The sequence below is a fragment of the Capsicum annuum genome, chromosome 7 (genome assembly GCF_002878395.1).
Source record: "Capsicum annuum cultivar UCD-10X-F1 chromosome 7, UCD10Xv1.1, whole genome shotgun sequence".
In the NCBI taxonomy this organism is placed as follows: Eukaryota; Viridiplantae; Streptophyta; class Magnoliopsida; order Solanales; family Solanaceae; genus Capsicum; species Capsicum annuum.
The window spans coordinates 62,704,709-62,716,844 of NC_061117.1; positions in this window are offsets into that span (position 1 = coordinate 62,704,709).

Sequence of the window (12,136 nt, forward strand, 5' to 3'; positions counted from 1 at the left end):
AATGTTTTCCCTTTGAATAAATACATGTCATTTTAAATAAATAAATAGTTTTAACATTGTCTATAAAATCAAGTGTTTACAAAATTCAACCTTTTGGAAAATTAGTCTTTTTTAAGTTAGTCAAAAAATATTTGGTCACCATTTTAAACGGGCGCTCCTAAGTGCTTTAAAAGCCTTCTTAAGGCGTTAATTGAATGAACCCTTACCCATCATCTAGTTTTAAAAGTTTATTTTTATTTTTGAACCTTTGAAATTCTTTTAAGTTTTCTTGATTTTTCTATAAAAATCAAGTGGTGACTCGGTAAATTCTTACAATTATTTTGAAATTTCCTTGAATCTTTTGAAATAGATTTAAGTGGGTCAAAACCATTCTCTTTTAGAATGAAATTTGAAAAGGACAACACACACACACATATATAATAAAGAACAAGCCCCACAAGGGCTAAAGTAAATGACAAACCCCGTGAGGGATAAAGTAAAGTGCAAGCCCAACGAGGGCTAAAGTAGCAGAGATGTAAGGAGAAGCATACCTTTATATATCATCTTTCGTCGTCAAGGACAATTTATCTAAAAATATATGAATATATATAGAAGGAATATTACAAAGCTTTAATGGGTTCAACATGGTTAGTGGCATAGCTTCTTATATAGTAAATAAATATACCTTCAAGAGCCCTTTAACATGACTCATAATATTAGTAACACGAAGGCTTTCTAGCATAATCACTCTAGACAAAAGCATAACATGAGTCCAAACATAATCTATATAGTGTTCTTGTACATAGTCAATAAGTGTGCCTTATAGCACTATTTACATCACCGTTTCTAACATCGACAATAAGAAAGATTTTCAATATGATTTATTAGCCTAATTATTAAGCATGATCATAACTTGGGTAATAGTATAGTTAAGGGCTAGAACAGTAGCCTAAACAATGGCTTAATTAAACGTATAATTAATGACTCATCTTTACATAATTTATAATCTAGTCGTTTAGACCTTGGGCATAACCATAAGTGATATCATGAACAATGGCTCGTTAGTAATGTATTCGTTGGCCTACTATTGGCCTAAAGATAATTTATCATTAGTATGAACGATGGCTAAAGCATGACCTAATATATCACTTATTCATAGCGTGGTTGATAACATCATTCATGGCTTAGGCCATATTATAGTCAAGGGCTCATTTAATAGCATGTTCATTAGCCCAAACAATAGTTAATCACAATAACATATTTAGTAGCTTGGGGTAAGCCTTAGCCAAAAAGGCATACAAAGTCTTAGACACTTGGGCATCATTTCCAATGCCATTCCACATAACCAACAAGTACCAAGAATCATCAATATTACCATAAAGGGGCACTCTCTAGTCAATTACTAAGCGTAAGGGTTCAAGGGAACTAATCATGAGTCTTGCCTTAAGGTGGATCAACAATCCCATATCTAAATCTCCGAATGCATTTGAAGTCAATTTCTACCCCAGACTAGGCTATGGTATCTAAATGAACTCTTAGATGTAAAACAAGCCACCATAAGCCCCAAGGTAGATATTCTACTCAAGCACTATTACTAAGTCCAATGGAACTAAGGCAACCTTTACTAGTATTAGCAACTAAGGCCAACTTACTCTAAGTGTGAGCAACTAGAACATTTCACCTAAGGTTAAGTATTCTAAGGCGTTCTCATGCTAAACATGAGTAATTAAGGCTATTTCACCTAAAAAAAACATGAGTAATTAAGGCTATTTCACCTAAAAATAATGGGAAACAAGTCAACTTTTCAACCTCTAAGATTCGCATAGCTTAATTGGTCCAACTAACTCAAGTCTTGCATTTCATCAAACCAATACTTAAAACCCATCCCAGTCTCACAAGATATCACAATTATATCAAAACATAGCTCAATCTAACAATGGATAAACCTAGCCTACCTCAAATCCGGCGAATGCTCAATAGTCTGCTATATATTCACTTTTCCCTTTTGAGAAGCTTCTTCAAGGTTTCTAGCTATCAAAAACACAATCTACACATCATAACGAGCACATCGATACCCATATTGCACCATTGTACTATGGGTTCAAAAAAGACACTAAAAACCCCAAGTGTGTTCTACATAGGGAAAACATGTTTCCCGAATCAACCCAACGTTCAAATACCATTAGGGAATCATAACCCTCAAGAATCAAGTAAAAACCAAGCTTATTTGGGATAAAATCAAGACCTTAAGCAATTTGGGGTTTTGTTCAAAAATCCAAGAAATTAAAGCATGAAATGGAAGGATTCTTACCTCAAATCCATTGTTAATCACGAAAATATATGTTAATCAAGCTTCTAACTCACCCCTAAGAATTAATCTGAGGCTATCATGTAATTATAGGGTTTCTAGAGCTCAAAGAGGGCTGGAAAATGGCCAAATCTTGACCAAGGGGGCTATTTATAACCCTACGAGGCAAAGAGGTACCGCATTCACACTGCATAGGGTTGCGATCACGCTCCCGAGATCGCCCTTCATTGGCTGCCATCGCCATACTCCGGTGCCAGCGAGGTCAAAATTTTTTACCTCTGGTACTTATTCAAACTTCAATTTTTGCAAACAAACTATGTAACTCCACTAAATTCGGTGTTTTGAATACAATAGTGAAGTCAAATTTTTCATCTGAGGTTATTTAGGCCATTTATGGGTTCCACACCCATATCTTTTAATTTTTGACTTTTCAACCAACTGGTCGAAATGAGCTCGGGTGCAGTGGGACCCAAACGAAGGGTCTACCTAGCCTAAAATTGAGTTAGCGCAGTCGAAATCCGTATCCAAGATTGTTTTACTAAGGTTTTTGCTAGGTGACCATTTGGAACCAATGAAGACTTTTAAATAGGAATTGTTCTAAAAAACAAACGAATTATCCGGTAACCAACCTATTAGTTCCAGCAAGTCATAAATGACTTCGGAAAGCTATGAAAAAGCTCTAACATTGAAAATAAGTGAATATATAAAAAATGGTCAAAAGGGTCATTACAAGAGATGACGCGCCACCTCTTGCACAATCACACCCCTATCCTCAGAATCCAAGAGATGGACTTTTAGATTGGACAGCCGGTGAATATTCTTCACCAATACCCTATTTTCCTTATCCACAAGAGTTAAGCTTCCCATAAACAACCTGCTAAGAGCATTAGTAGCCGCATTAGCTTTACATGGATGGTAATAAAGACTCATATCATAGTCTATGAGCAACTCAAGCCATCTCCTTTGCTTGAAATTCAATTTCTTCTGGGTGAACACATATTACAAGTTTTTATGATGTGAATAAATGTCAACATGAACCCCATACAGGTAATGATGCAAAATCTTCAAAGCAAACACAACAGCCACCAACTACAAATCATGAGTTAGATAACTCCTTTCATGAACTTTCATTTGCCTAGAAGCATAGGCCACAACCTTACCATGATGTATCAAGATACAACCCAGTCTTACACGTGATGCATCACAGTAAATAACAAGCCTATCCGTACCCTCGACCAAGGTCAAGACCAGAGCAGAAGTAAACTTATCCTTCAGCTTCTCAAAGCTACCCTCACAAGCAGCGAAACATAAAAACTTTACCTTTTTCTAAGTCAACTTAGTTAACGGAGCAACAATAGACAAAAAACTTTCCACAAATCTCCCATAATACCCAGCTAAACCCAAGAAGCTCCGAATGTCAGTTAGAGTCCTGGGTCTAGGCCACTTCTTAACTGCCTCAACTTTCTATGGATCTACAATGACTCCCTCACTGGACACAATATGACCTAGAAAGGTTACAATATTCAACCAAAACTCACACTTCAAAAACTTGGCATATAATCGTTGATCCTTAAGAGTCTGTAACAATACTCAAAGATGATTAGTATGGTCCTCCTCACTCTTGAAACATACCAAGATATTATCAATAAACATGATCATGAATAAATCGAAGAACTGCCTGTTTACCCGATTCATCAAGTCCATAAATACAATCGAAGCATTAGTTAACTTGAATGACATCACCAGAAACTCATAATGACTATATCGAGTTTGAAAGGCAGTCTTGGGGATATCCACCTCCCTAATCTTCAACTGATGATACCTGATTGAAGATTAATCTTAGAAAAATATTTAGCACCCTAAAGCGGGTAAAAGAGGCCATCTATCCTAGGATAAGGATACTTATTCTTTACCGTCACCTTATTCAACTATCGATAATGTATACATATTCGAAGAGAACCATCTTTCTTAGGAGCACCCCACGGGGACATAATAGGACAAAAGAAACCCTTATCAAGAAGATCCTTTAACTTCTCCTTAAGTGCTTTGAACTCATCCAGAGCTATTTTATAAGGAGGAATAGAGATAGAATGGGTATCCGGTAGAATATCGATCCCATATCCTATTTCTCTATCAGGAGAAATACCAGGAAGATAATCTGGAAACACTTCAGGAAATTCTTTATCAACGGGGATAGATTGTAGAGAGGGAACCTCAAAACTAGAATCTTTAACCTAAACTAGGTGGTATAGACAATCCTTGGAAATCAACTTTTGGGCTCTAAGACAAGAAATAAACCTTCCCTTAGGATCTAAGGAACTCCCCTCCCATTCTATTATCAGTACATTTGGGAATTGGAAACTGACCATACAGTTCTGACAATCTAGAGAAGCGTAGCATGAATGGAGTCAATCCATCTCCAAGATCACATGAAAAATCTATCATATCCAATTCAATCAGATACACCAATGTCTCTATCACCAATAGCTACCATACAACCCCTATAGACCCTTCTAGCCATAATAGAATCACCTACCGGAGTAGATATAGAGAAGGGATCGAAAATACTCTCAGGATCAAAACCAAAATAAATAGCCATTTAAAGGGTCACATAGGAAAGAGTAGACCCCAGATCAAGTAAACAATAAATATTAGGAGAGAAAAGGTGTAATATCCAGTGACAACATCAAGAGATGCCTCTTATTCTTGACGGGTGGTAAGAGCATATGATAGTTCTAACCAGTGCATGTACTAGAAGTAGCATTATATGGCGTAGGAGCCGAAGAAGTAGAAACCAAAACCTTATTAGCTCCAGTAGCAATATTTGTTGACGGATAATTTCTCTAAAAATGACCAGGCTGGCCACATTTAAAATATAGATTCCTTCTTTCATTACAATAACCACGGTGCATATGTCCAAAAAATCTGTAAGAAGGATATAATAGAGCTGACTGAGCTCCACTAGCCTAGGAGTGGGTACCCTAGGTCTTAAACCCACTGTCAGTTTAAAAGCGGCGATCGCCAGATGACTTAGGATAAGTATCACTATCCGTAGAATAAAAACTATAATTTCCCCAAGCCTTCTTTTTGCCCACTGCCTACCATCTCTACCACTATTTTGCTGGCCTCCACCCTACTCGAAATATCTAAATTTGTTACTCTATCTCTCTCCCATCTCTATCTGTTTTTTCTTCATATTCAACCTGCTTCATATACACCCCCAGTCTAGATATATCCATGTTATTATTCAACATCGCTGCCTTATACTCAAGTACTAGGTCCCGAGATAAATCCGAAGCAAACTTTCTCATTATTGCCCTCATACTAAACACAATCTCCGAGGCATAACGAAACAACTGGTGAAACTTCAAGGCATACTCCTTTACAGTCATCCTTCCCTGCTTCAAGTTCACAAAATCTTAGGCCTTAGCCTTCCTCAACTCTTGAGGAAAGAAACGATCAAGGAAAGCACCAAAAAAATTCCTCCCACATACCCTGCTCAGCATCATTACCCCTGATTATTTCCACTTCTTGTACCACTGATATGCCACATCCTTCAACTAATATGCGGAAAACTCTACACCCTCCACATCAGTAGCATGCATCAACTTGAATATATTCTCTATCTCACCCATAAACCCTCGTGGATCCTCCTCAACCTAAGAGCCTATGAAGGTTGGGGAATTTAAATAAATGAACTGACCAACTCTAGTGACCTTAGAAGATAGAGCAACAAAACCAACATGGTCAGGCTGACGGGACTAAGAAGTCACCAGTTGAGTCAGCAGATGAATAGATCAACGAAACTCAGCATCTGAAATATCTCCTTAGGGATATGGGGCATGAATATCATCATCCTGAGAAGTTCGAGGAGGACTGTAGGGACTGGTGGAACTCCACATGGGCAGTCAGGAGCAGGGCCCCTAGGCTGGGTTTGTACTCCATCAGTTGGACGAGTTTCATCCACATCATTTTCAGGAGGAACAAAGGAGTTTCAACGAGAATTAAATCTTTGGGGAGGCATGATCTAAAATAAGAACAAATTAAATTAGAGGAGATTTCAAGACCTTAGACTCTATAGCTAAAAAAATAGATCACAAGAAAGGGAAACATTCCCAAATGCTCTCTAGCCTCTTTCTTATAAATGCGGCGTGCTATACACCCATAAAAGTGACTCTAATTGACACGGCTTTGTGGACACCTAATGAACATGAACCTACACTCTACTACCAAGCTTCTTACAACCCGAACCAAGGCCTAGCCATGACGGGTATCTCAAGTCCGTTGAGGGTCGGAGACCACCCCCTTTGTTTAGCCAAATAGAACATAATAAAACTAGCAACGAATGAATTTCAAACATATTACAAGATAGAGCTGAGCTCTGAGTATATAAAAAGATAGTTAAGCAACTAGCTTAGAATGAAATCTAAGAACTTTAAAATCCATCCCAATCCATAGTAATCCACAAAGCCTTTAGTAACCAAGAACAACCTAAGTTGGGACATGCACCCGAACATAGCCAAAATAAGTCCAAAAGGAATAGTCCAAAACATGAATGAAACAAGACCATGAAATGAGGGTATTTCAGAGAATGGAAGCTTATCACTTTAAAGTTAACTCACGAGCTATCCAAAAATCACCTACACTTTATCGGGAAAGCAGAAGTGTCTCTATTTCTTGTATCACATGGGGATGCAACGTTCGGAGATGGTTAGCTGGGTTACCGCTAGCATGTAACTCGGGAGAGGAATAAAATAATACCGATTCAAAATCAAGTCCAAACTTAATGTACATGTTCACATACATACATACATACATATATATATATATATATAAGATATTGGGATAGGGAACAAGGTTAATCCTGAGATTTAAAACCATTAACCTAGACTGTGTACCTCTAACCGTCCTAAGGGCACCCACGGGTTATATGGGTTCAGCTTCCCCTGCTAAAAGGGTCCTAGTACGTGTTAGCCACACAAACCAGGAAATCCAAGGATAAGCCAGGAAATGCCTCAACCCCAACCAATCCAATATACATATATATATATATATATACATACATACACACACACACACATATATATATATATATGTAAGTGTGAACTATGCACACAGTCATGAAGACCCTCACACTGCAAATGTGATTTTTCGTATCGGTCCTCCAGGACCTCCGCCTTCCAAGGTGAGCTACACAACCCCTTTAAGCCTAATTAAAACAAGCTTCACATAAGCTATCCATTTAACCAAGGAATTATCTGTTAAGGCATCAACCACAGGTGTCGTCATACCATTATGCTTGCAAGCTTATAACTATGTCATACTAATTCCATCTACTTAGAAAAATGTCATGACCCCCTTTGTTCATTAAATCAAGTTTAAAATAAAAAACATGACCAAAAAAGCCTTCAAAATCTCTTTTTATCCATTTAACAATTTATGCAAAGCAATAGATTAGGGAAATCAGCCAAAATCATGTGATTAACCATATTTTAAATCTAATTATCCAGGTCAGTTGAGGGAACACTATTTCCAAACCAAAATCACTAATTCAAGGAAATACCTCAACCCCCATCCCATTCACCATGCCCATGCACCCCAACGAGTTTCAAAATATATAAATAAAACATGAACACTTGCATTAAAACCATGAGAATTCAAATCAAGTAACAGTCCTTCCAAAACCCTCAACCCAATTTAAATTTCATATACAAATCCACATGAATAACCATTTAAACACATACTTTAAGTAAAACAAGTTTAAGGGGAGAGATTGACACGACCTGACCCGAGCGCCTTGCCATAATGGGCGTCCCAGGTCCAACCAAGATCAAAGAATACCCCCGCTACAAACCCTAACCTCCAATCGCTTGTCCTGGGTTGGCTGAATTTCAAACATATAACAAGATTGTGTAACTAGACAAGGACTGAATTTTGGATAGATCTATTCCTATACCAACCCTACCAAATCGTCCCATCTACCAAACTATACCAACCAAATCACCAAGCCAAACCAATACCAAACTTAGGGCTATAAATCAAGCCATAACCAAATGAGTTCCAAAACATAATTAACCCCAAAATGCAATACGATGGAACAACCAACAATATTGTCAACCGGTATCAGCCCCAATACTAATACCAATGCTAAGGCTGACATTACTACATATCTCACCCATTCTAACCCATATCATTACCACAAACCTCTAACCAAAAGAATACCAAAATCCAGTTAGGAAATGCCCCCAACCATAGCCAAAACCAATATCCATAAATAAGTTAGAGTATGAAATAATGTCCATGAAATGGAGACTTTCGGAATGATGAAAACTCACCACTAGAATCCAAATACTGACCCAGAATTTCGAATTGCTAAGCAGGAGGAGTCGAACGGTTATTTCTACATCGTGTGGGGATACAGCGCGCGAAGATGGGTTAGCAAGTGAATGCTAGCATGAACTCAAGATAAGGATAAAACAATGCCATTTATAAAACCAAGTAAAAACCATCCATATGCATAAAACCATACATACATATATATATATAACCATGCCGGGAAAGAGAATCGGGTTTAGCATGCCATTAAAACCTTTACCTAGGCAGTGTAGCTCTGTCGTCCTAAACCACCCATGGGTTATATAGGTTTAGCTCTCCCTGCTAAAAGGGCCCCATTGCATGAAGTCACATGAACAAGGAAGAAAACCTGGGATGACTAGTACATGCCCCAAAGTATATAGTGTGACATCATGCATACAGTCTCTAGGATCAAATCTCATATTGAAAAATATGAGTTTCCAATTTAGATCCCCTGGGACCTCCACCTTTCACGGCTTTGTTACACATCCTTCCTTTAAGCCCAATTAAAACCATTACCAAGCAACCAACCAAACTATTAGCCATTTACTAACCAAGGCTATTAGATAGTGGTATCGTCATACCGACTATAACTTGCAAGTATTATACTAAGCCAATCCTTAGGGGATTTCCATATACCCCACATGATTTCTAATTAACCAAAACCATGGCCACCAAGGCCTTTCTAATCCATTTAAAACCATTTAAACCATTCATATCATTTAGGGTTCCATTACCATATTTAAACCAAGCATAAGTTCTATTAAAAACCAATAAAATAGTGAAAACATTGTAAAAGGCATTTTATCAAACACATTGGGGGCATAGTATTTCCAAAACAAAAGTCCATTACCAAAGAACTATTCCCATGCAACCAATTATTCAAAACTACCATTAATGCATATAAAACATAAATGAAACATGGGAAAACCATAATCAAGCATTTATAACCAAAACCCCCAAATCATATTTAAAAACCCATAATCATACAACATTCAAATCATAAGAACATTGTATAAAACCATGCCTTTAGTTGGAACTAAAAATGAGGGAAGAGTACATGCCTTAAACCAAGATAATGATGGAGAGAAATCACCAAGACAAGACCCAATTTACTTCTTAAGATTAAACCCTAGCTTTTTTTGCGCAAGAACTCTAAAGAGGATTTAAGAGTGTTTTCCAAGTGTTTTAGAATAGAATAATAGGGCAAATAACATTCCAAGAGCAACATAAGTCGTGGGACCTTATTAGGATAAGTGTAGAAATGTCTAGATTGCCCTCACTTAAACTGCATTAAATTTCCATCGTAGGGTACGACTGACCGTTATGAGTGGTACCCATCTTTCGTACCCTAGGCTTTTCCCTTGGACCGAACACTATCCAAGGTACGACACACCTAAATCCAAGATGTATTCAAGTGTACAACTGGTACCCATAAACCGTACCCCTAGCATAATAGAATCTAGGAGGTTTAAACACAGACCACCATATGGGTCCTGGGTACGACTCGTACCCTGGCTTATGGCTCATGGTGATCCACTCATACACAGATCCAACTTAAGTTACCAAGTCTAAGGTTAAGTGAAAGAACCAAACGACCCTTATCAACCAGTATGACTCATACCACTAAGTCACACCCATTCCAGTAACCAAAATCCATTCAACCAACCAACACTAGTCAACATATGACTGGACCATACCACCCGTACCCAAGTGCACGACTCATTCCCCTAAGTCGTATCTGGCCAAAAAACCAGAAATCAAGGAATTTTTCTAAGGTCCATAAACCAAATGTTTCAGTCTACCCTACTAGGAATATTTATCCCCAAATAATGGACAAGGTAGGGGTAATCACACCTACGAGTCATTTGCATTATCAAATATATTTCTGATCTTTTACAAAGTTTGAAAAAAGAGGCTAAGATATTGATCTTTCCTTTAACAAACTCAGAAAATAAAGATGTATTGAAGACATATACCTTCTGCTTGAATCCCAGGAGCAGAAAATAGATGCGGATACTTGAACTTTATGTCCTCCTCCAATTCCCATGTAGCTTCTTCTACCTTATGGTTCCGCTACAGAACCTTAACTAAAGCCACATCCTTAGTTCAAAATCGATGAACCCGCCTATCCAAGATCTCAACTTGGACATCCTCATAAGACAGAGAGTTCGAGATACCCAACCCTTCCAAAGGAAAAAACAAAGAAGGGTGACCAAGACACTTTCTCAACATGGAGACATAAAATACCGAATGAATGGAGTTCAAACTAGAAGGCAACTCCAACTCATAAGAAATATTTCCAACCCTCCATAAAATCACATAAGGACCAATATACCGGGGACTGAGCTTTCTCTTTTTGCCAAACTGCATTGCTCCCTTCATGGGAGATATCTTGAGGAATACCTTATCCCCAACCTCAATCTCTAATTCTCTATGCCTTATATCCACATAGGACTTTTGGAAACTTTGGGTAGCCTTAAGCCTATCCTAAATCACCTTCACTTTTTCCATAGCCTGATAGACCAAATTCAGACCAAACATATCCACCTCTCTAAGCTCGAACCAAACAATATAAGATCTACATCTCCTTACATACAACACCTCAAAAGGGCCATACCAATACTAGAATGATAGATATTATTGTAAGAAAACTCTACCAAAGGTAGATGATCAACCTAACCACCACCATAATCAACCACACATGCCCAAAGCATATTATCCAATGTCTGAATAGTTCTTTCTGCTTGACCATCCATCTCAGACTCACCTTAGTACCCAATCCCTTTTGAAAAGACCAACAGAAATTAGATGAAAATTGCTTACCATGATCAGAGATAATCAAAATAGGCACCCCATATATCTTCATAATCTCTTAAAGATATAACTTTGCATAATCCTTCACCAAAAAGGTAGTCCTTACTGGCAAGAAGTGAGCAGAATTGTCATCCTATCCACGAGGACCTAATTGAATTATATTAATTTTGAGATCGAGGAAAATCGGTAACGAAATCCATATTGGTTACCTCCTATTTCCATTTGGTCAAAACAATCTCTTGATACAACCCACTAGGTCTCATGTGCTCAACTTTAACTTGTTGACACACCAAGAACTTGGCCATAAAATTAGCCACATCCCTCTTCATACCATTCCACTAATACATCTTCTTGAGATTATGATACATCTCTCGAGCCGGGATGTATAATGTAGCACGATTCATGCACTCAGCCAAGATCCTTTGCCACAAACCATCGACATCAGGAACACACAACCTCCCTTGGTACCATAAAGTACCATCACCACTGATCTCAAACACCATTACCTTCAGTATACCCACATTACTCTTGATTTTCATCAAGATAGGATCTAGCACTTGCTTTTCCTTAATCTCTGCACAAAGAGACAACCGAACCACCTCCTCTACCATCACCCTACCATCTTCAAATTCTAAAAGGTGAACTCTAATATTAGCCAAGCGGTGAATAGTTTTAACT